General features: G+C 47.1%; 1 protein-coding gene across 1 annotated transcript in view; it reads left to right on the top strand.

Annotated features, from left to right (window-relative positions):
- PCSK4 (proprotein convertase subtilisin/kexin type 4) overlaps positions 1-22,230 on the top strand; it is a 1,746,539-nt gene that overhangs the window by 447,410 nt on the left and 1,276,899 nt on the right. The gene's annotated exons all lie outside the window — the stretch shown is intronic.

Below are 22,230 nucleotides of genomic sequence, written 5' to 3'. Positions count from 1 at the left end.
CCATTGAAAAACACTTTTAATGCAGAAAACCAGAGGAGCCACACTTAGAAAACGAGAATGGGAATTCGGCTGCATCCTAAGTTTCCAGAAACCTGCATATATGCAAAGGTGAAGAAAGACTGAGCAGGCATAAAACTGATGCAAGGAGAGAGCAGATCCCAAACACTAGATTTATGCTATAGGAAATAAGGCGCCAAGGTAGAGAATATGTGCCTTCTAGGACAGTGGGCACACATTCAGTTTCAAGCTACTAGCCAGCCATACAAACGTTACTTTCCTTCTTAATTCCATATATGCACACATCACAACATTTCATACTTGCCAATAGTCAAATATCACTAGCCAACGGCTATTTTGCTCCTGTTCTACGAAGATAATCAGTAGGAGCGTGACAGGGTTTTCTGGTGAATACAGGTAAGGTAGAGCTGCTTTGCTTTCTGGAAGAAGATGTACAAGGGAAAGTAATTGCAGCTTATGGAGGAAGGCTGGGAGGGGGGAGGACAGGTGATTTTTGTGAAGACAAAGAGGAGGAACTTGACAAATGACCAAGGGACTGAAAACCTGCATTTTGGTGAAGACCCACAAGGGAACATGACCATGTCTCTTGGAGGGAAGTTAGAAGAACCATGACTTCTGGTGTAAGACAAGACTAGAAAATAACCTTGGGAAGTATGGCAAGGATGAGAGGAACTGTGACTTCTTGTAGAGTGAGGACTTTAGAGAGGAGGTGGCCCTCCTGGAGGAATCCAGGTAAAGAATATAGTACAATTTCCTTGTGTGGAAAAATTGTTATGGTTCACAAACCATCTTCTGGAAAAGACGGGCCATGAAAATGTAGCTGATTCTCTGATGGGAATACACACAAAGGCGAAAGATCCATGCATTTTGAGGTAATAGGTACAAGGGAGGATAGGAATGTGGCTTCTTGGAGAACACAGTTAAGGTAGACGAGGTGCAATTTCTGGAGAAAGGCCTGCATTGGAGAGGAACACAGACGTCTGCAAGAACATAAGCATGTGGGACATACTGCCTCTTGAGGATAATGGGCAAGATAGTAGTGGACACACTTTTGGACGATTAGTTGAATGGCTTATTATGGGATTGAGTGGGAGTTTGGAGCCCAGCATTGAATAATGCAGTTGGTTGCTGAAGAGTTTTAAGTAGTGCTGAGTGAGTTGTAAAACAGAAGCAAGAAGGATTTGTTCAGACAAAACATATTGGCTTTACAAATATGTTGTGACATGATAATCATCACAGGACCAGTCAGATTTGAAAATTAATTGGTGTGGGGCTGTTTCAGAAATAAAATCATCTAAATGAAGGCTCAGTAAAATGGTTCTGTTTATTGCTATTTGATTCTCCATAAGTGAATCGTATATCACTGATATGTTATCCTGGTAACTAGGATGTAAAGAAATACTTACAAACATGCCTGCCATTTTATAAGACCAAATTCCCACCAATGACTGTAACAGCTGGGACTTCTGGCAGAGAAGTCACCAACTGTCAGACTTTTACTGAACATTATGAGCCTCATTACGAGTTTGGCGGTAAGAAATTGCCATTACCGGCATGCCGCTGCTAACGTGTCCATGTTGCACTGCTGCCGGAATCAACGGTTGAAAACGAGTCTGCGTGAACGTGCATTCCGGCATGCCGGTAACAGCAGTACCGGCATGCAGGTAAGTCCTTCAAGCCCCCCGATAGCGGCTTCATCAAATCTGCAGACACCGTCACCGACATCGCAGAACCTGCTACGAACTGCACAGTTGATACCGGTACCGCTAATAACGACACCGCTAACAAATTTACCGGAAATAACATTGTCAAGCCGGAACAGCCATCTTGAAAAACACAATCCATCGCAATCCTCTGCATACAGGACCTGGTTCCAGAACTGTGTACCCTGCCAGCAAGAACATGTCCAAGGCCACACGAAAAAGCACACCTCGGCTGCATAAGCCCTGATTTTCCGACAAGGAGCTAGATATGCTTGCCGACAGTCTTGTCTAGCGTGCAGATGTCGTTTTCTGCCAAGACCTGCACCGTGCTGCGCAATTGAGGAAGAAAAATATCTAGGAGGAGGTGGCCCAGAAGGTCTCTGCAGTGGGGACAACCCCACACAGTGTCAAAGACTGCTGAAAAAGGTGGGACGATCTGCGGCTGTGTGTAGGCAACATCTTGTCTGCTAACTGCAGGTAGGCCCAGGCAGCAAGCAGTGGTTCCACATCACCCATCAAGCTGGCACAGTGGGAGGAAACCTGTAGCTCTGTGATCGACATAGAGTCCATAGAGGGAATCGGACATTCGGAGATGGGAGTCCCATCATCAGCCAATGACGGTGAGTGACCCTTGGCGTAATACAAAAGTTACCACACACCTAATACCCCAAGTACAAAGTTAGAGTCCAAATGGCAAGTAGATGAGAGCAAATCATGGCCCATCATCTCCCACCTAAAGTCAGCCCTAACACAAACGCTACATCCCAGCCACGCAAACACACAACAAACCCCACTGACACAAACCACATGAGACCACAATTGCAAACACAAGCAACATGTGCTTGCACACACACATACATCACCGTCGAAATGCCGGCCTCACCTCTGTGCCATCTCAATGCATGGTGCCACAACTCCACTAACGATTGCACACTTGAGACACAACCAAACAGCACATGGCACACAGCCCCTGAGCCATGGCTACAGCACACAAGCCACATCACACCTGTATGCCACCCAACAGACACCATGGACTTCATGACTGCACCACAAGGATACCAGAACAATACACCCCCCCTACCCCGTAACCCCTGCAAACACCATGCCTGCCCCTGCAACATGCACATGACAATGCACATGACCCAAAATGTACCAACATCGATGTATGTAGGATGAATGTTCTCCCATGACTGATGCCCTGCCTCTCCGTCCCCCACAGGCTCGGGATCAGACAGCGATGCTACCAGTACTACCAACCGCAACTACCAGTAAACCACATGGACGCATGGGCAAAGGGGACGATGACGCCAGCAGGCTGTCGATGTCAGAAGCCGGCCCAAGGAAAACCACTGCTCCCAAGCCACAGTCCACCAGCCAACAGGGCGAACAGGCCGCAGAGCAAGAGGAGCAACTAGCTACGACACAGAGTCAGGAGCCCCAGGCCGGACACGTTGGTGCCATCAAGGCACACATGCCAAAAGACACACTGGCCCCACAGGCCACACCCAAGAGAACCCCAGCCCCCCAGCAGACACCTCATGCATCGCTAGCGGCCAGTGATGTTGAGGGGCCGCAGTCAATGGCTACAAGTGACATAGGGGAGGCACAATCCGCACAGCATAGCGCGCAGGAGGACGAGGAGCAGGATCAGGCGGACGCAGCAGGCCATTGCATGTACGAAGACATGCAACACACACCGCCCATGCAGTACACCCCACAGTGCTCTACAGGACATGGCTCTGGTGGACGCAGTACTGCGGAGGAGATGACAAGAAAATGAGTTCAGCTCTGTAAGAAGTAACTCACCCCCTCCCGTGCAACCACCATCTGCAACATCCATACAGGACCTTGAGGGGCGGCTGAGCCGCATGGAAGGGCGCCAGCAGGCCATGCACGACATGGTGAAACAATATTTTGCCGAAGGGGAATCCACACGCCAGGCCAATCAGGAGAACACCCAGGCAGTTACCCGTGCTGTATACCGTGTGGCCAGGCGGGTGCGTGAGGGCATAACAGCCTTGACGCAGGCTGTCAACCAGTTAGCTGCCACCATAGCCCAATCTCATCCTGCCCAGCCGACCCACAGTTTGTAGTATGTCGAGGGTAGAGGTCAACGTTGATTCCTGTAAATAGTTGTCATTGCATTAATACACCTGGTGTGCTTATTAAACACACATGACTGGACATTGCTTCTTGAGTGTGTGTCAATTTGTTTTTCATCAGTGCCCAGTGTCCCCCATTCCCGGTTCCCAGTGTCCCCCGTTCCCAGTGCACAGTGCCACCCGTTCCCAGTCCATCAAAAATATTGTGCAATCAAAGATTGGTGCACAGCAAGCCCTTCACACACATTTGACGTGGCCGATGTGCAGCATTCTCCAAAATCCTCCTCATCATCCTGTGGAATTTGGTCCATGTCAGGGGCAGGGGTACATTGCGCCGGATGCAGATGTTGTGCAGCATGGCACATACCAATACAATCTTGCCCACCTTCTCAGGCCCGTATATTAGTGCCCCACCCGACCTGCTGAGGCAGCGAAACAGTGCTTTCAACAGGCCAAAAGTCTGCTCAATCATCACACGCGTGCGTGCATGTGCACGATTGTAATCCTCTTTGTGCCTGTTGAGTGTATGCCTGTCAGGGGTGAGGAGCCACGGCTTCAGGGGATACCCAGCATCACCTGCATGGGAACAAAAGAAATTTTGATTGTGAGTATTTTTGGCATTCCTTGTGTGCACAGGCTCTGCATTCTTCATGGTGAAATGCAAGAGATTTTCACTGCCAGCTATTGCCATTTCATCAGAGTAAAAATCAGGTCGGTGTACTAGGTGTCGATCCATGGTGGGGGAGCATGGATAACATTCTGAAATTAGGGGCCTTGACATCCGATACAGCACCCACACACATGTGATGGGTGTGTGGCAGAGGAAGAATCAGAACGCATGTACAGCACTGCATGATTCATTTGCCTGATGTCCGACATGATACAGGTAGGTTTGCCCATGATGCTTTCGACTACTTGATAACGCCATGCTCTTGTCCGTCAACAACTTCACCCATGTGACCATGGCACAATAGAATTGGTGGTATGGTCTGCCAGTGTAGGTTCCTTTGATGTTGACTACTTGATGAAATCTATTTTCTACATCCATGTGACTAGTTGGATTTTTAAGTGTCCCTTACGCTGCATGGAATGAAATGGTGATCTGTGGTGTTACTGTCGGGCAGGGGCGGTGACAGGGGATTCCCGGAGTGGCTTTTATTTTTCGCACAGTCATGGCTGCATGGCCTGTGATGTGCTTTGCTGCACTCATGTGAATTCTGCTTTGTGACGGCAGGATGGTGCACTGTGGTACCTGTGGCTCCGGTCTGATGTACCATGTGCATGGGTGGGCGCTGTGTTTGTTGCTACCATTTACATATTGCTGTACAGCCATGGCACGTCTGCATCCATTGTCAGTCTCATGCATTCTGTTGAAATCATTTGGGTCACAGTGTTTGGCACCCAGGACGGTGGCCAAACCCCCAACTATGCACCCCATGGCCCAGACAGCAGACAGGTTGCATATGCCTGTGCCCCCCCCCCACATCACCCCCCATGGCCCAGACAGCAGACAGGTTGCATATACCTGTGCCCCCCCGCTAATCCCCTTAACAACACCCCCCATGGCCCAGACAGCAGACAGGTTGCATATGCCTGTGGTCCCACCCCCCAACAACACCCCCCATGGCCCTGTGGTCAGACTTACCCAGCAGCCAGGCACGTTGTGCAGCGTGTCGTTCCATGTAGCAGGGAAGCGTGGAGTTCCGCAGCACCATTGCATCATGTGTGGATCCAGGGTATCTAGCACAGCAATGCGTAATTATCTTGCTTGCATCACACTCCATCCGTACATTGAGGGAGTGGTATAGCTTCCGGTTGCGGTACACTACTCCAAGGCATGACGGACTACCAGCTCCACATTGGTGCAGTCGAGGACACCAATGACGTTTGGCATGCCTGCCAATGCATAGAATGCAATTTTGGTAGCATTCACCTCCTCCGCAGTCCGTGGTAGGGATATGTGGGCCCTTCCGTGCTTCAGGAGTGCATCCAGCACCTGGTTCAGCACACAGGAAAAACATGGTTGTGAGATGCCAATGCAGCTGCTCCACTGTGTGTTGGTAGGTGCCTGTTGCCAGGAAGTGGAGCACAGACACTACCGTCAGCAGCGGGGGCATGGTGGTGTGGATGTTGATCAGGCTGACCAGGTCCTCATGAATGAGGTCCACTATGGTGGTGATAGTGTCCCTGTCCAGGTGGTACAGGGTGTGGATCGGTACAGGGGTTAAGTCAGATGGACTGGCCCTTATGCAAGGGATTGGTGGCTGCCTGCATGGTACCACTGCCTGCACTGGTGGTATGTGCTGGCCCGGTCTCGCCCTCCTTCTTTGCATTGCCTGGTTTACTGCCTGCTCAAAGAGTAGCAGTCCAGGCATGTCCTCCAGCTCCAGTATAGCAACTGCTAGTAGTATAATTGGAAAGGATGTGGTGTGTGGGGGTGCTCCTTTTGTACTGGGCCATACTCCATTGCCTCCATCTTTGCTGATTGTGTGCACCTGTGGCAAGTCTGAACACAACAGATTGCCATTAACGGCTGCCCCGCGATGCTGATGTTAGCAGCATCATGGTGACCCTTCTTACCGGCCTCTGGATGCCGGTAAGTGCATGTCTTTGCAACTCGTAATGTGCCCTTCATTGCGGCATGCCGGTGTTACTGGCACGGCCGCCGCGTGTCCTCGCACATTTCAGTAAGGTGGTGCCCGGTCACAGCGGGTCCCTGACGATGCCGGTAACATCGGCATTGCGAGTCGTAATACGCCGGCCCCGTAAACGATGCCGGTATTACGGTACCAGCATCATTTTTGCCAGACCGCCAAACTCGTAATGAGGCCCTACGTGTAGGTTGGGTTCATTGCTGATCTCCAAAGGCATTGTTAAGTTAGTATTTGACAAAATATGTTACCAATGTTCAATCCAAAACCTCTGGGTGTCTTTACATGTTTACATTTTTTATTTGCCTGGATAATTTGGTTTGAATCCTGGGAGTACTTTTCTCTCATGCAACCTGGCTCTGTCTGACCAAATCGAGGAAGTACCAGTGGCCAGTTGTTCCCTTTTTCCATCAGAAACATGAGCAGAAGTTCAAAAAATGTGCAATGCGTTCTGGTGGACTCAATTGTGGCAAGATTGATCCACATGAGCAGTGTCTTTACTGTTTATTCCCCATTTCAAGGACACCTGTCACCATTTTCACTGCTTTACGATTAAAGAAAAAGTAAGGTGGTATTCAAACTCCATAAAGAGTGTGAGCTTTCTAGTAAAAAGGATAGCAGAGAGGGTTATTGAACCTTCCAAGTTAAATTGTTCCTAAACCGCTTCCAAACTAGCATATATTTGGCCAAAAAGTCTGCATTTATGGCTTAACCACCTGCTTCTGTTGATAAGCAGATGTTGAAGCGGAGCGCTTCCATGCCATCTATTGCCTTCAGTGTGTGGCAATCGTGTGGTGCCGATAAAGCTCCTAAAGCCAATGAGCTCAAAGCTAAAGACATGTAAGGATGTCCAAAGGATTTATTCCAAAATCCATTATGTCAGGCGGGCTCAACACCAGCTCATTCGACATCTCAAGCCAAGAATGTGCTTTTGCTGTACTCTAAACCAAAAAAAGTCTACATCTACGTGCTGAATGAAACAACTCTACCGAATTCGGACAAGGTATAAACAATGTCACAGACGTCAGAGACTTGGGAAATGCTTTCAGTGTTCACGCCACCTTGTTCAACGAAACCTGTTGTGATGATCCTCAGATGGCTTCACTTCTCCCAGTAGGGGAACCCCTATCCATGAGGCTAGGGAGGTGAGGTTGCAAACCAATGGTCCCCCTAGTGGTGGTTTTTCTACAGGGGGGGTAACCCCCACGTTCTGGTGATATTCCCTCCTACTAAGTGAGGATAAATAATGTGTATTTAAACAAAAGGAAGGAACATATAACAGACTACATCAACACAGTATATATCCTCAGACAGCAATTTCTTGTAGCAACCATGAAACAAATATAGGCTGCATTATGTGTTCTCAATAATCAAAAAGCAGTATTACCAAAAAATATCATTTTTAATATATTAATCACTCTTTAGCACAAGAAATACACTCATTTGTTTTAAAAAAACATATACACATAACATAGTCATATACATCTTAAAATCATGCCACCTCACAGTGTACAGAATTAAATGCCAAAAATGTCATTAGCACAACACAACAATGGCAACTCAATTGTTCACATTTCCCATTGTGTGAACCAGCCCAACTTATATAAGTTTCAGTCCTCTGTGTTTCAAAGTAACCGGACATTCATCAGGGGCAGAAGTAATCCTGTGCTCCAGGTCGATTCTTCCTACAGATACACCAGGTTGCTATCTCTAAAGATACAAAGACAAACACGTATCACTAACACGGGCATAATCAGTGTAATCAGTCACCATAGCCAAACCCTAATCACCAATAGGGTATCTAGTACACACTACATCATGTACTGGATCTGCGGTCAGAAGAAATATATGTCTTTGACCGTATAAGCCAAGTCAGTACTGGCTCTTCACTATTACAGCAGTAAGTGAAATTCGTAAGTGAGTACCTAGAGGAATTCTACCAATGGCAGTATTTTTATTCACCTCCTAATCCCGAACACAAGGAATTTAGGGAATATCCAACCACATTAGAGCCTGGCACAACAACAGAAGCCGGCTCACCCTCGGGTGTTAAAAACTGTTCTTTAGTTGGATACAGTCACAACTCCGTGGCATTGTCACCCATCATCTTTCTTTCCAATTTTCTAAAACGGACTATCAATGCCTAAAATACAAAAAATTGAGGGTAAGATGCCTAGCCCCAGATGTCAAGTAAGCATCCGCTACTCTAATAAAGGCCAAAAAACGGGTCTTACCTATTCCAGCGATTTTCAATTCTCCGAAAAACACTACAGTGAAAGTCTGTATAGATAGGGCCTCTTCCTTCTACAATTCCTCTAGCTCTGAAAGAGTAAAAGTGCTAAGTAAATACATCGCAAAGGAAAGGAGCATCTTCTGCAGAGTGTTAGGGTTAAAGTTACTTCCAAAGGCATCCCCTTGTTCTTACCTTGTCTATGCCAACTGATAACCTGCAAACAGGCAGAGTACTACATCTCACGCCCGGGATAACAGTGGATCAACACCCTGAGACTACGGCCCAAAAACCGTACTGAAATCCCCATTCCGCGGTACTCACGTGACGCGATGACGTCATCACGCTCCGCGGAACGCGGTAACGCGATGAAGTCACCACGCACCGTGCCACGCGCGTGGGAACACCCATTCAAATCAGGCAAAACATGGCCGAGTTGCTAAGCAACTAAGGCCACAGGTCCGCCAATGGAAAAAAGGGGTGTGACTCCCATCATACCAAGAGAAAGGGCAAAAATCCCAAACAAGACCACAAAATGTTTAAATACCCCCTAGTGGTGGTAACATGCAGGTGGATCTCATGGAGAGGAACTCCCCTCCTGGGGATAAGTGTAACGCTCACCTGGCTCCCACGGAGGCGCTGGTCTGGTCTGGGTTGCTCTGGCCTCTCAAGCGTGATGCGCAGAACTCGGACCACCGATTGAACAGGACCCCCAAATCTTGCTTGTCTGGCCCATAGGAATATCCTTCTGCAGATGAGAAAGGGGATTAACTGTCTTCTGAATAGTGTGCTTGCTCCCCCTTTTCCCCCTTCCTTCTTCTCTGACTTCCTCCAAAACCCCCGGTTTAAGCTCACCTGATGGTTTGGAAGGATGAACTCTCCATCCTGCTTCTGGTGCAGGGGCGCGCGTTCGTCCAGTTACTTCACTGGTTTTCAGAATAGCGCTGGCAAATCCACTTGACTTTTCTGAGCGATACGCCGTAAGTATGAAGATGCAAAAGTTCAAGTGTGAGTCTCCTTTTATGTTGTTTTTCCTAACCTGTGATCCGTCCTTTATTTCAGGTGCAGAACAAAGGCGATGCGTTGAGGGGTTAAATTGCCGGTGGTAAAATCAGGTGAGTTAGTGATGAGGGCGACCCCTCTAAATGTCTTTATAATTCCCCAGTAATGTCTTTTGTCCTTTCCCCATAGGGGCCGGGGTGCGGTACCTGCCAAAGATGCGGCGCCGACTCGAGATGTGGAATGGTTCACCAAGAAAAGCCGGTAAGTAATATGGCTGAAAAGTCGGCTTTCCTCTTGTGTTCCCTTGCTCACCTTTTGTCTCTTCTTCTCTTCCCTAGGTGCAGAGATGTGGCGACCGGTGCTGAGAGCCGCGATTCAGCCGGGCGGCGTCTCGGGAACAGGTGAGTGAAGCGTGGCGCTGCAGCGAGCAACGCGGTGCTTTTAAATGGAAGTCTTCCTTCAGGAATGCTGGCGTGAAGATTCCGGATGCAGGTAAGAAGGTTGAATAAGTTCTTGGTTTTCACCTTTCTCTTCTCTTATTCCTTACAGGTGTTCCAGGTTCGAGGCGGGCGTGGCTGAAGTCCAGGTGCAGGAGCAGACACGGTGAGCGTTCAGCTGCGGGGATGCAGAACAACGCGAAGCACGTGTGGCTGTCCGGGCGTGGCTTAAATAGCCTCGGAAGAAGTTCCAGGTGAGTATTCTTCCACAGCCCCACCTAAGTAACAAAATAGTTCCTTCAGAAAAATAGTCCCTCCTAAGCCTCATTTGGCTTGGTTCTTCATGCAGCATGGTCTGCATCAGGTGAGTGTGCAGCATGGTCTGCTTCAGGTAAGTGCACCAAACGCTTCCCCTTATGAGCCTGGCGCCTATGGCGCCAGGACTGATGTCCAACATGAGCCTGGCGCCAATGGCGCCAGGACAGAGTCCAAAGAGCCCCTATAAAGGGCCGCTGGGCTTTTACCCGGGGGCGTGATGCCTGCTCCCGGGGGTTCTGAGCCTGGCCTGGTGCTCCGGGGGTAGGCATCATGACAGCACCCCCCCACCCCCCAAAGCCCCTCCCAAGGTCGTTTCCCCAGGAGGTTTCGGTTTGTTCGGGAAATTCCGATGGAACCTTTTTACTAGCCGAGGTGCATGTACGTGGTCGCTGGGTTCCCAAGATCTTTCCTGAGGCCCGTACCCCTTCCAATCAATTAGATAGAAAAGTTTTGCTTTTGAGATCTTAGAGTCCAAAATGTTCTTCACCTCGAATTCAGGCTCCCCATCTATCTGGATTGGTTCTGGTGGCTTTATTAATCTGGTTCCTGCTTGCACTGGTTTCAAAAGCGACACATGAAAAACGGGGTGAATCCGCATGTTAGCTGGTAGGTCTAGCTTGACTGCCACTGGGTTAATTCCTTCAGAAAAATAGTCCCTCCTAAGCCTCATTTGGCTTGGTTCTTCATGCAGCATGGTCTGCATCAGGTGAGTGTGCAGCATGGTCTGCTTCAGGTAAGTGCACCAAACACTTCCCCTTATGAGCCTGCCGCCTATGGCGCCAGGACTGATGTCCAACATGAGCCTGGCGCCAACGGCGCCAGGACAGAGTCCAAAGAGCCCCTATAAAGGGCCGCTGGGCTTTTACCCGGGGGCGTGATGCCTGCTCCCGGGGGTGCTGGGCCTGGCCTGGTGCTCCGGGGGAAGGCATCATGACAATAAGGACGTAGGTCTGTGAAATGGTCTCTTTAAATGCCAAAACCATAGACCAATGACAACTCCCAAACATTTACGTATCATAAACTCCAAAACCATGTGCTACTGTAAAGTGTCAGGTAGTTTTAATACGATAAAAACAGCAATGATCCAGAAAGAATTTTGGAGGAACTCCACTTCTGGGGATAAGGACGTAGGTCTGTGAAATGGTCTCTTTGAATACCAAAACCATAGACCAATGACAACTCCAAAACCATGTGCTACTGTAAAGTGTCAGGTAGTCTTAATTGATAAATACAGCAATGCTCCAGATAGAATTTTGGAATTGGAGAGTAAATTCAATTTCAAGAGAGTAAAAATTAGTTTCCTCTTTCACAAGAGAGTATAATGTGTCTGACAGCTATCCAATTTGTGCATAAAATTAAAACTTTGTTCGAAAACATTAGTGCCAAAACAGCTGTATTTCAAAGTAGTTCCAAATAATGTATTGCACCTGTGCAAAACATTTTCCCCATACAAAAACCTTGTAGATGCATACTACCCAGCTTCATCTTCATGATACTTGGGCACAAACTCTGTTGAGAGCTACTACAGATGCCAGCTAGTTACATCGGGTGATTCATAAATCAAGTCCCTCACTCTACCAGCATAACTTCTCTGCCTCTCGGGTCTCCTGTTGCTGCCTGGCACTACCTGCTTGACAGGCACTTCATGTTTTTGCTCCATCTCTCCTTCCCTTTGCTACTCTGTTTCCCCTTTCTCTCACTTTCTGGCGCTCTGCCTCTCTTCCTTAAGTGTTGCGATGCCACGTTTTGTGGTCTGTTTCTCTGTCTCTGCCTTCTATTGTTGCTGTTTCTCTCCTATATCTCGCTACATCGGTTGATAACAACTCTTCTTCCTCTCATGTCATCACTCTGGCTATATCTGTTTTTTTTTCTCGGTTGTGGTTGCTACTCCTTTTGATTATCTTTCTTGCACTGTCTCTTATGTTATTGGCCTGCCCTTCTCTAGTCTTGCTTTTCTATTTCCATCTCTCACCACCTGCTGTTGATCTGTGTTTTGTTTTACTGTCTCTAAATGTCTCTTTTGCTCTGCTTATATCTCTCACTCCCATTGTGTGTTTGTCCTATTAACTCTGTTTCACTTCTCACTTTCTTTGTTGCCCTATCGTGTAGCTCATTGCTCTCTCTTCCTGTTGCTCGAATTACTGTTTTGGATTATCTAGTATGTTCTCAGTCCCTTTGCCACCTCCATCCCTGCCACACCTTTGATCGCCTGTATTGCTTAGTTTCAGAGTTGCTCTTCCTCTCCTGTTTTTCTGTTTGTCTTTTAACCATAGCACCATACATGTCCAAAAAGTTGAAAATGCCTTTTCTATTTAAAAATCTAGTGCAGCTTTACCATTGGGTGACCCTTTTTTTTAGATGTGTGTAAACCTTCTTTTGGCCATTAGGCTGGGAATTATAGAGTTAGAGGTTTGTCAGACCAGATGCAGCACTTGAATGAAGATGCTTTACCAACACTGTTTGCCAATACACGTATAAGAGCCCATATGAGCTGTGTGTTCTGAGCCATTACAAGTATAGCAGCCCAGATGAGGTGTCTGTTCTGCGCCATTACAAGTATAGCAGCCCAGATGCGGTGTCTGTTCTGAGCCATTACAAGTATAGCAGTCCTCATGGGACATGATTCTTCTGAGCCATTACAAGTATAGAAGCCCAAGTGAGATGTCTGTTTTGAGCCATTGCAAGTATAGTATTCCTAATGGGATGTGCACATTCTACTTCTGAGCCATCACAGGTATAGCAGCTCTGATGAGGTGTGTGTTCTGAGCCATTAAATGTATAGCAGCCCAGATGCGATGTGTCTGTTCTGAGCCATTACAGGTGTAGCAGTCCTCGTGGGATGTGCTGCTTCTGAGCCATTACAAGTATAGCAGCCCAAATCAGATGTGTCTGTTCTGTGCCATTACAAGTATGGTGGTCATCGTGGGATTTGTGTGTTCTACTTCTGAGCCATAACAGGTATAGCAGCCCCGATGAGGGGTGTATTCTGAGCCATTACTAGTATAGCAGCCCTGATGATTTGTGTGCTCTGAGCCATTACAAGTATAGAAGCCTGAAGAGCTGTGTGTTCTGAGCCATCACAGGTTTAGCAGCCCTGATGAGGCGTGTGTTCTGAGCCATTACACGCATAGCAGCCCTGAAGAGTTGTGTTCTGAGCAATCACAGGTATAGCAGCCCTGATGAGTTGTGTGTTCTGAGCCATTACAAGCAGAGCATCCCGGTTGAAATGTGTGTTGTGAAAAGTAGTCCTTTTGATAAGTCGAATGTGAAGTCAACTGTTACAATTGAATGTTACCTGCATCTTAAATGCATATCTCTGATGCAGTCTCATTAACTCACCTATCAACAGGATTTGAACTAACAGGTTACACAATAATCTCTGCAGCTGGGTTATTGACCCATTGAGCTGCCTTTCCCAACAGGCTATTGACACTGAAAGTTAGGGAGGGTTAGTGCACTGGCGGTTTCATGTGAAGCTTGCCTGACCTAAATGGTTTGTCAAAAACTCTAAGCCGGTTTAGACTTGTGAGAAACCTGAGGTTATTCTCCCTAGCCAGCCCCGGGAATCCCTTATTCAGGTGGCTTGGAAAGGGCAAATCCACTCAGACCCCAAACCTGGGGGTCGATGAGCGAGGGAGGATCACCTGGATAGGGGAGCCCAGGGTTGTGCTTGGGGAAATGCCCCAGGTGAGACGAAGTATGTTACCAGGGAGGAAGAATAGGAGGTTGAGATCCATGAGACCTTTATGGGCTATACCACATCTGCCCCCTTCCTCCGATTGAATCTCTCGTATCCAAATCCGACCGCTTTTACCAATCCCCTAGTATACTAAACCCCATCACATTCAGAAACCATCTCTCTCAGAATCCCTGCTTTCCTGTTCCCTATCAGAATACTCTCAATCATTCTTCCCCACGTCCCCCTGGTTATTCTGTCCTGAACACCCACTCTACTTGGACTAAACACTACTGTTCCCACAATCCCCCCTGTTTCTTTCGTAATGACAATCTCGGTAATTCCTATCAATCTACACCTTCTAAGGTCATCAACCCTCCTGATACGAGAGTTGTAATTCCCTATAACACCTCTTCCCATCCTACCCCGTAGGATACACTGATACTCCAACCCCTCCCTTTTCCGACCTGAACACCTTCGCACAACACGAAAGACAACGGACAAATTCTAGAACTGTTCACCTGACATGTCCCAACCTAAGTGTCAGGCAAAGTCAGGCAACTGAACAGAATCACACACACCTGACGGCCTTTCCCCACAGGGATAAAAGGAGGAGCACAAGAACACAGGACAAGCAAGGCAAAACGCACAAGGTAAGAGTTAACTCAACATGGCAGTTCAAGAGGAGGAGAAAGACGGCGCAGACCGAGAGGGTAACAAGGGGAGAGTCAACCTTTTCCTTTCTGACCAAGGCCTGTGAAGCCTCCACAGAGCGAATGATAAGTCAGAGAACTGTAGCTAACATGTGTTGCAGCAGATGTCTATGGTACGCAAGAAACCTCCTCCGCTGATTGCCAAGCCGGGGAGAGACGTTTGTCTTGGAGGTACCAACCTTGACTCCAAGGAGTAAGACAGCCAGGCGGTTCATCACAGCCAGTGAGTCGAGGGGAGAACCGATAAGAAACGGAACTGTGTGGAACGAAAAGTAGCAAGTGACTATTTTAACTTTGAACAAACAAAGAATTTTTAATATTTTGAAAGGAGGAAAACCAGCAGTAGAGGAGTTCGGCACCACGTTGGTGCTCACTCGAGAATCTTTAGGCGATTACCCACCAGTAAAAGACTACCGCAACCAGAATGCCTTGAGAAGAGGCGAAGAACGTTCCAAGTGGTCATACAGGGGTCTCGTAAAATCCTCTGTACTGTCGGAAATATTTGACCAACAGAGAACTGTGAAAGCTAAGGGAAGTGAATCCTGCATATGTAAAATTAGCACATGAACTCTGTTTTATGGAAATTACCAAGAGTGAACCCAGACAAGGGATGCTAATGAACAGGGGCGGAGTGTAAAAGTCCCAAGAGGAATTCCTGGTAAAGTTGATGAGAGTGAACTCGGCAGAGGGAAGCCGACAACCAGGGTCAAGAGCCGAACACCTGTGTAAAAATACATTAAGATTTGTGGAGCAATAACTATTGCAAGACAAGGGAAAGGAAAACGCCCCCTTGTCATTTGGGATCCGAGCCCGGCCGAGGTAGATCCAGGGGTGGAAAGCTGTCACCCAAAGTTCATTGAGAAGGGAACTGTCTTGTGAATTTGTTGAATACAATTTCTGAGGGGTCTGCTCCCAGAAGAGGGGGACCCAGATGTAAAGCCATCACCTAAAGTTTGTTTGTTTGTTTTATTTATTTATATTGCGCACCAGACACAGAGGTATCAGGGCGCAGGAGATACAAGAAGTATTTCAGCTTAGGTTACAGACATAGTATATAAAAGTACAAGTCAAGAAATCAAGAAATACATATACATACATATACATGATGTACAAGGGAGGGTTGACATATCCAATGCAGGAGGAACACTGTACAAAAAAATAAGATAACTGAACATCCTGATAGCTATTTACAGTGAAGTGAAGTGGGAGACAGGAGCATTACTGGTCGTTATTCTTGAGCCAGTTGATGAAATTCTGTCTAAAGTTCATGTAGGTTTGGTCGGCACGCAGGGAAGGAGGCAGTGAGTTCTGTACCGTCGCAAGTGTTCGTTGAACAGAACTTTTGTGTGTATTTGTTGAGAGCATCAGGCCTCGAAGGCGAGAAACTTTTATTGAAAAGAGACTTAACCATCCAAGAACCTGATAGCTGATACGGAACTTTTAGCTCGTGATAGAAAGGCTTGAGCGTGTGCTGTGCTAAAAACGTGTGGATGGGAGACTTATTATTTGAACACTGTTTCCTTTGTTTTGATACCCTATCCCACACTCTTTCTGTGATTAGTTTAAAGAATTGGGCAATAGGTTTTTCTTAGTATAGCCCCTTTTATTTTGAAACAACACCACTAGGTCTGCCTTATTTTTCATTTGATGGTCGACGCTTGCTCGCATCTTAGATTTAGGTTTAGTTTAGGCGTTTTTCCACCTTGCATTTATAGTTTCATAAACACCCTTGAACTGTGATCACTTGTGTCTGTCTTTACTGTTGCCACCATTTGTTCTTTACAGACTATTCTACATGAGTTAGGAGTAGGGGTGTCACGGTATTAGTTTTATGACGGTACAATAACCTTCTTGCCAAATGACGGTATATCATGGTTATCGCGGTAAAGCAGGTGGAGTTAACTAATCTTAAATATTTTCTAAAAGGTCATAAATTGTCAGATTTATCATTACAAACAAAACCAGGCACCCAGGTCCAGAATTGGGCTTTTCAACATACTTTCCACTGAAATGCCACCCCTTGCTTCCACCAAACACAAATACACGTGTGGAGAGGAGGAGGGGGGGAGGGCCTGCTGCGACTGGCAAAGCAAACTGAATAGCTTTTCTTAAGTGGTCATTTTGGCTTTTAGCTCCCCCACTGGCTACTGGTGAAGATGAACATGTTGCCATCTTGATAACCTGCATGCCACAGATCAATGGAGTCTGATGGTAGTATACGCTTGTGCGCATACACACACACATGCACACGCACTCTCTCCTTACGTTACAGCCTTTAGTTTACTTCCGGGCCAAAAGGTGTTCAGTAATCACGGACATGTTACCCTTTGGCATGCCAGCAGGGAATACCCACAGAGATGAGTACATTTCGCAGTGTGACTTATTATATGTAAATTCAATGATAGAACCAGCGAAAGCCCCCATTGTCATATGTTTAGAAAACATTATCCATTATAGATATATAAACCCCAAAGCCGCCAACCCAAAGTCCCGGGAGGATAGCTCAGCGGCAAAGTGTGCACCTTGGAAGCAAGACGACACGAAGCAACACAGGTTCGATCCCCGGGTCCGTGCTTAGAATCCTCTGGGTGTTTAAGCACGCTATAAATACGCAACTAAGACAAAAACAATTACGCAACTAAATAAACAAAAACAATTTCTTTAACAGCGCCTCGATGCCTGCGGGCTGTGTGAGCGCTTTAAAAATAAATGTAAATTAAAAAAAAAGCAAACCCTTTTCCTTCTTGGCACTGTATTTATTCTTCCTATTGCTAACATATTGATTTTGTGTCAGGCACGTGTGGTTTATGGAATGGCATTAAAAACTGCTCAAACTGAAACGACTTGGCAGACGGCACATCCAACAGTGCAAGACCAAGATTGCGCAGCACTTGCTTACTGCAGCCTTTCCAAATCAGATTGAAAAGCACACTTAACGGTATGAACGGTATACCGGTATAAACAATGTGACGGTTATTATTGTTCAATTAATTGGTTCACGGTATCTTTAACGGTATACCGTAATACCGTTACATCCCTAGTCAGGAGATTCATTGTGAGGCTTTCAAATGTGCTTGTTTTTTTGGCAGTGGAACTCAGTAATAGTACATGGGAGAAGCAGGCGTTTTGAAAAGCGTAAAACCGAGTAGTAGGGATTAACGTATATGACAGCAATGCCATCTTTTCGCACTGTTGGAGGTTGGTGGAAAGAGCTCAGACACTGTTCTTGCTCAGTACTTTTGCTCGCTGCAGAAAATGCCAAAACATGTTTGTGCTTTCTTAACAGCAGCTCTGTTAAGAAATTCAGGGACTGTCCCAAAACATAGCAGTCCAGCTAAGAAATTTGGGCTTGATGCGATTAGCCCTGCTGTGAATATTTGGCATTGTGCCATGACGTGTGTATAGCAGCTCTGTTGATAAATTAGAATACTTTGCCTGAATATATAGCAGTCCTGTTGAGAGATACCGGTACAATCTGTGCCACTGAAAATATGTACAGCACTGCTTCCACCTGTATCGATTATACCTTCTTGCGGTGGGTGGTCAGAAAGAGAGAGAGTTAAAGTTCAGACCACATGCCTAGCTATTTGTTGCTCTCTAAGAAAACAAACTATGGATAGTACCCTTTCATGTACACGAACACATGCAATCCTAAGACTAAAGAAAAACAACACATCTTCATATAGAACACTCAAACGTTTTTCCTTCTTACAAAAGCCAAACAACTGCTTGCTTGGAGGCTCTCCTAGAAACGTCAAGAGATCAAGAATCCAAAGCCATTAAATACAATTGATGTGCTTGTTTGATGAAAAGAAAACAAAGTATGAAATGCCCATGCTGCCTCATCTCGCTGCCTCTATTAAAGCGGATTAAGACTGAGGAAAATGAAGCAGAAATGCAGCCCTTGTTTAAGACCATTTTAATTTGACACAAAACTATGTGTCCTAAAGCAAAGTGACCAGCATGTTCATGTTCAAGATGGTTTAATAACACTGTAACCTACAGAATGCAGGCAGTTAAACAAAGTGAACAAAACACACATTCCCTTTTACATCACTCAGCAAGTATTACCTTGATAGAATCATTAACAGAGGAGAGTGTTAACAAAATTAAACAGACCAGAACTCATCCCAGTTGCTTCTTTCAAGAAACTGTGAGGATTGATAAAGAAAAGAGTGGATTTGCAAGATGCTGCTGTCAAGTCTCTCACCAGTGAGCTCCATGATTTATGGAGATGCTGCCATAAATAGCCTGTTTAAGTGGTACGCAAGGAAGAATTAAAAGGGCCATATTGACAAGATTTCTGTGCGTAAAAAGGCCTGATAGGCATCTTCTCTAGAGGACTGAATACAGGGATGAAGAAGAGCTTGAGAACGCTACAAGTCTAGCTCGACCACCTGCTACCGATTTGACTGACGTTATGCTGGGGCGTCCTCACTATTTATATCAAACAGCAAAGAAGGACGAGGAGCTCAGTATCCAGAGAAGGGACAAAGATCTCGATATCGATATAAGAAGACAGAGGAAGGTGTGGGGAAGACGCCACTTGTAGAAAGTCTAATGAGCCGACAGGGCATCGACTCAGAGAGTTGAAGTAGGGGAGAGAAAACAGAAGAAGAGAACCACACTAGTCGCAGAAGACGAAACAGTAAAATGGAGGTTGGTGGACCGACTGAGAGAAGGAGCAATGGGTCAAATGCCGGACCAGTGCGACAGTCGCAACGTGGCAGTTTGAGAGAAGGAGGATGAGAAACCGGCCGGAGCGAGGATAGCGTCTCTCATACCAACCGGAGGCCAACACAGAGAAAGAGTGGAACCAGTGTGGTGGTTGCGTGACCTGTAATGGGTGGATCTGGCGGTTGATGCAGTGATCGCCAAGCGCAGCCTGCTGCAGAGAGGTTTAGGAAAATGAGCAGAAGGTGAATCAGCCAGTGGTGGTGGCGCGACCTGTGATGGGTGAAACTTGTGACCAAACTGCCAGCAACAAGTGGGCGCAAGCAGGCCCAACTCATGAACGATATAGAAGTCGATTAAGAATTGAATCTGTGGCCCTGAAAGGAGCTTAAAATACAATTCCGGAATACAGGTAATCTGCTCTGTGTCAAATCTTAGAGGGGCCGGGAAGCTTCAAAAGACATTTATAAAAGTTAATGACTTACCGGGAGAGATCTCTCTTGAAGAAGCGATCAACTCAAAGCCGTCCAGAATTGTGGCGGTGTAGGCAAGTCGTTCCTTGAGAGACACTTCAGCCCACACCAATAAAGCGGGAATAAGCTGACAGCGAATAATCCAGACAAAGTGGGTAAAGGACCCCGCTTAAGCAGAGACGAGCACCTTTGGAATGTTCCCTGATACTCAAATGGTGGCGGAGGTGGGATGGGGGAGGAGTCTTTCCGAAGCCGTGAAGAGCCACACCCTTCAAGTCAAGTTCCTGCATTACTGTGATGATCGCCAGAAGAATCAGGAAAACCAGTACCCCTGTGGGTTAGTCCATTTTTGTTTGTCTTTGGTCAACACTGGATGAGTCAAGGGTCGATCCCCTGTCTTCCCTGTAGTGTGAAAGAAAAAGCTGCTACAGAGAGTGAACCTGCAAACCCGGTGAAGAGTACGTCTCGAGAAGGTAACGGAACAAGTACAAGTCCGGGAGGGGTCCGGGAAGACTCGAGACTGTAAGTCTATAAAGAGCATTGGGGGACCAGCTAGGAGAAGGGAGTCATTCGCCTAGTACCACGAGGATCCTGTAGAACTGTTGTGGTTGTTACTAGAAGCTTGGAACTTTAATGGAACTTTTACTTTGAGAAGACTTGCGTCTTTGGGATACTTTGCGTCTAGGAGAAGGGAGTCATTCTCCTGGGTCATGATCAGAGACTGAACTTTATTATTGTTTCTTGTAGTGACAGGGACAGTGTAGGAGCTTTTGGACTGGGACGGTGCTTTTTGATTTGGACTTGGAAAGGACAGATAAGTTATCTTTTACTTTAAATTAAAGTCTACAGCCAAAACCATAGCATCACTTGGTCAATCTCCTTCATTCTTTATCGGCACACTGTCTAATCCTCAGGAAGAGCTTTGACACTGTCGGTTGTGGGCGATGGGTGTACTGTACACTGTAGAACCCTGAAGTAGGCATCTTTTTGTTTACTTACAGATATAACGTTCGGGAGTCATGAGAGGTCAATAAGTGCACTGTGGGATGCCCCTCTTCGTTGGTGGGGCAAACTTTAGAGACAATGGGCCTCATTACGAGAAGTGCGGTAAAAACGTGGTCATTACCGGCATGGAGGAACTAGCGGGTCCGTGCTCGTTTGATGCCGCTAATAGCGGCTGATTACGAGTGCGCGAGCACGCGCGAACCCCCATTCCGGTAATGGCCCTCCAACCCCCCCGATAGCGCCATCACGGGACCCGCCGATACCGCCTCCGCCTAGGATGAACCCCTTAATACCGCCCGGTAATAACACCATGCTAAGAACGTGCTCGCAATACCCGACCCGGAAGTAACGTCATCGCGTCGGAACAGGAAATGTGCCGGCGGCCATCTTTAAAAACACAATCCATTGCAATCCTCCCAAACCACCATTGTATTACAGGAGAGACCAGGGCCTTCCAAATCACCATGTCCAAGCCAAGCAGAAAATCAAACCTCCGCCTGCGCAAGAAGCGTTTTTCAGATGAAGAACTAAACATGTTGGCGGACACCCTCGCTGCCCATGCTGAGGACATAAATACCCATAACCTCAAGAGGGAGGCACAGCAGAAGAAAAAGGAGATTTGGGAGGAGGTAGCCCGCAAGGTTTCTGCTGTTGGCACCACCCCACGGACAGTCAAAGACTGTAAGAAAAGGTGGGATGACCTCCGCCTGAGGGTACGAAACATCCTGGCCAGCAATCGGAGGGAGTCCATGGCCACAGGCGGGGGTGCCCACTCCCCGACAAAACTAATGCGCTGGGAGGAGACGTGCAGTAGCTTCATCCAGATGGAGTCCATCAAGGGCTTTGGGGAGCTGGAGACGGGTGCCGCAACGTCTGGAGATGGAGGTGAGTGACCCTGCAGACCCCAGTAGGGGAAACCATGACGTAGCACAAGTGATCTGGAATAGAGTCTAGGCAAGGGAATGCATGTCCCAACACACACACATCAACATATCCATGTCCAGATGGAGGCCCAAACCCTGCCACACTGAAATGCATGCTGAGTGCCAATACCATTACTAACAGACAGCCAACACACACGGACCATTCCCATGTCTTACATCACACAAACCCCAATCCAACGGCATGCCACCTGCCATGCAGCTTTCCTGAATTGAGACGTCACTGCTAATGCCAAAATGCCCCCTTCAAACTACTCTGTGTGACACCCCTTTAAGATATGAATGCA

Source organism: Ambystoma mexicanum, chromosome 1p, assembly GCF_040938575.1.
Source record: "Ambystoma mexicanum isolate Mex_15411 chromosome 1p, UKY_AmexF1_1, whole genome shotgun sequence".
Classification (NCBI taxonomy): Eukaryota; Metazoa; Chordata; class Amphibia; order Caudata; family Ambystomatidae; genus Ambystoma; species Ambystoma mexicanum.
The sequence above is the reverse complement of the archived record's forward strand: the minus strand, read 5'-3'. Positions and strand labels throughout refer to the sequence as shown.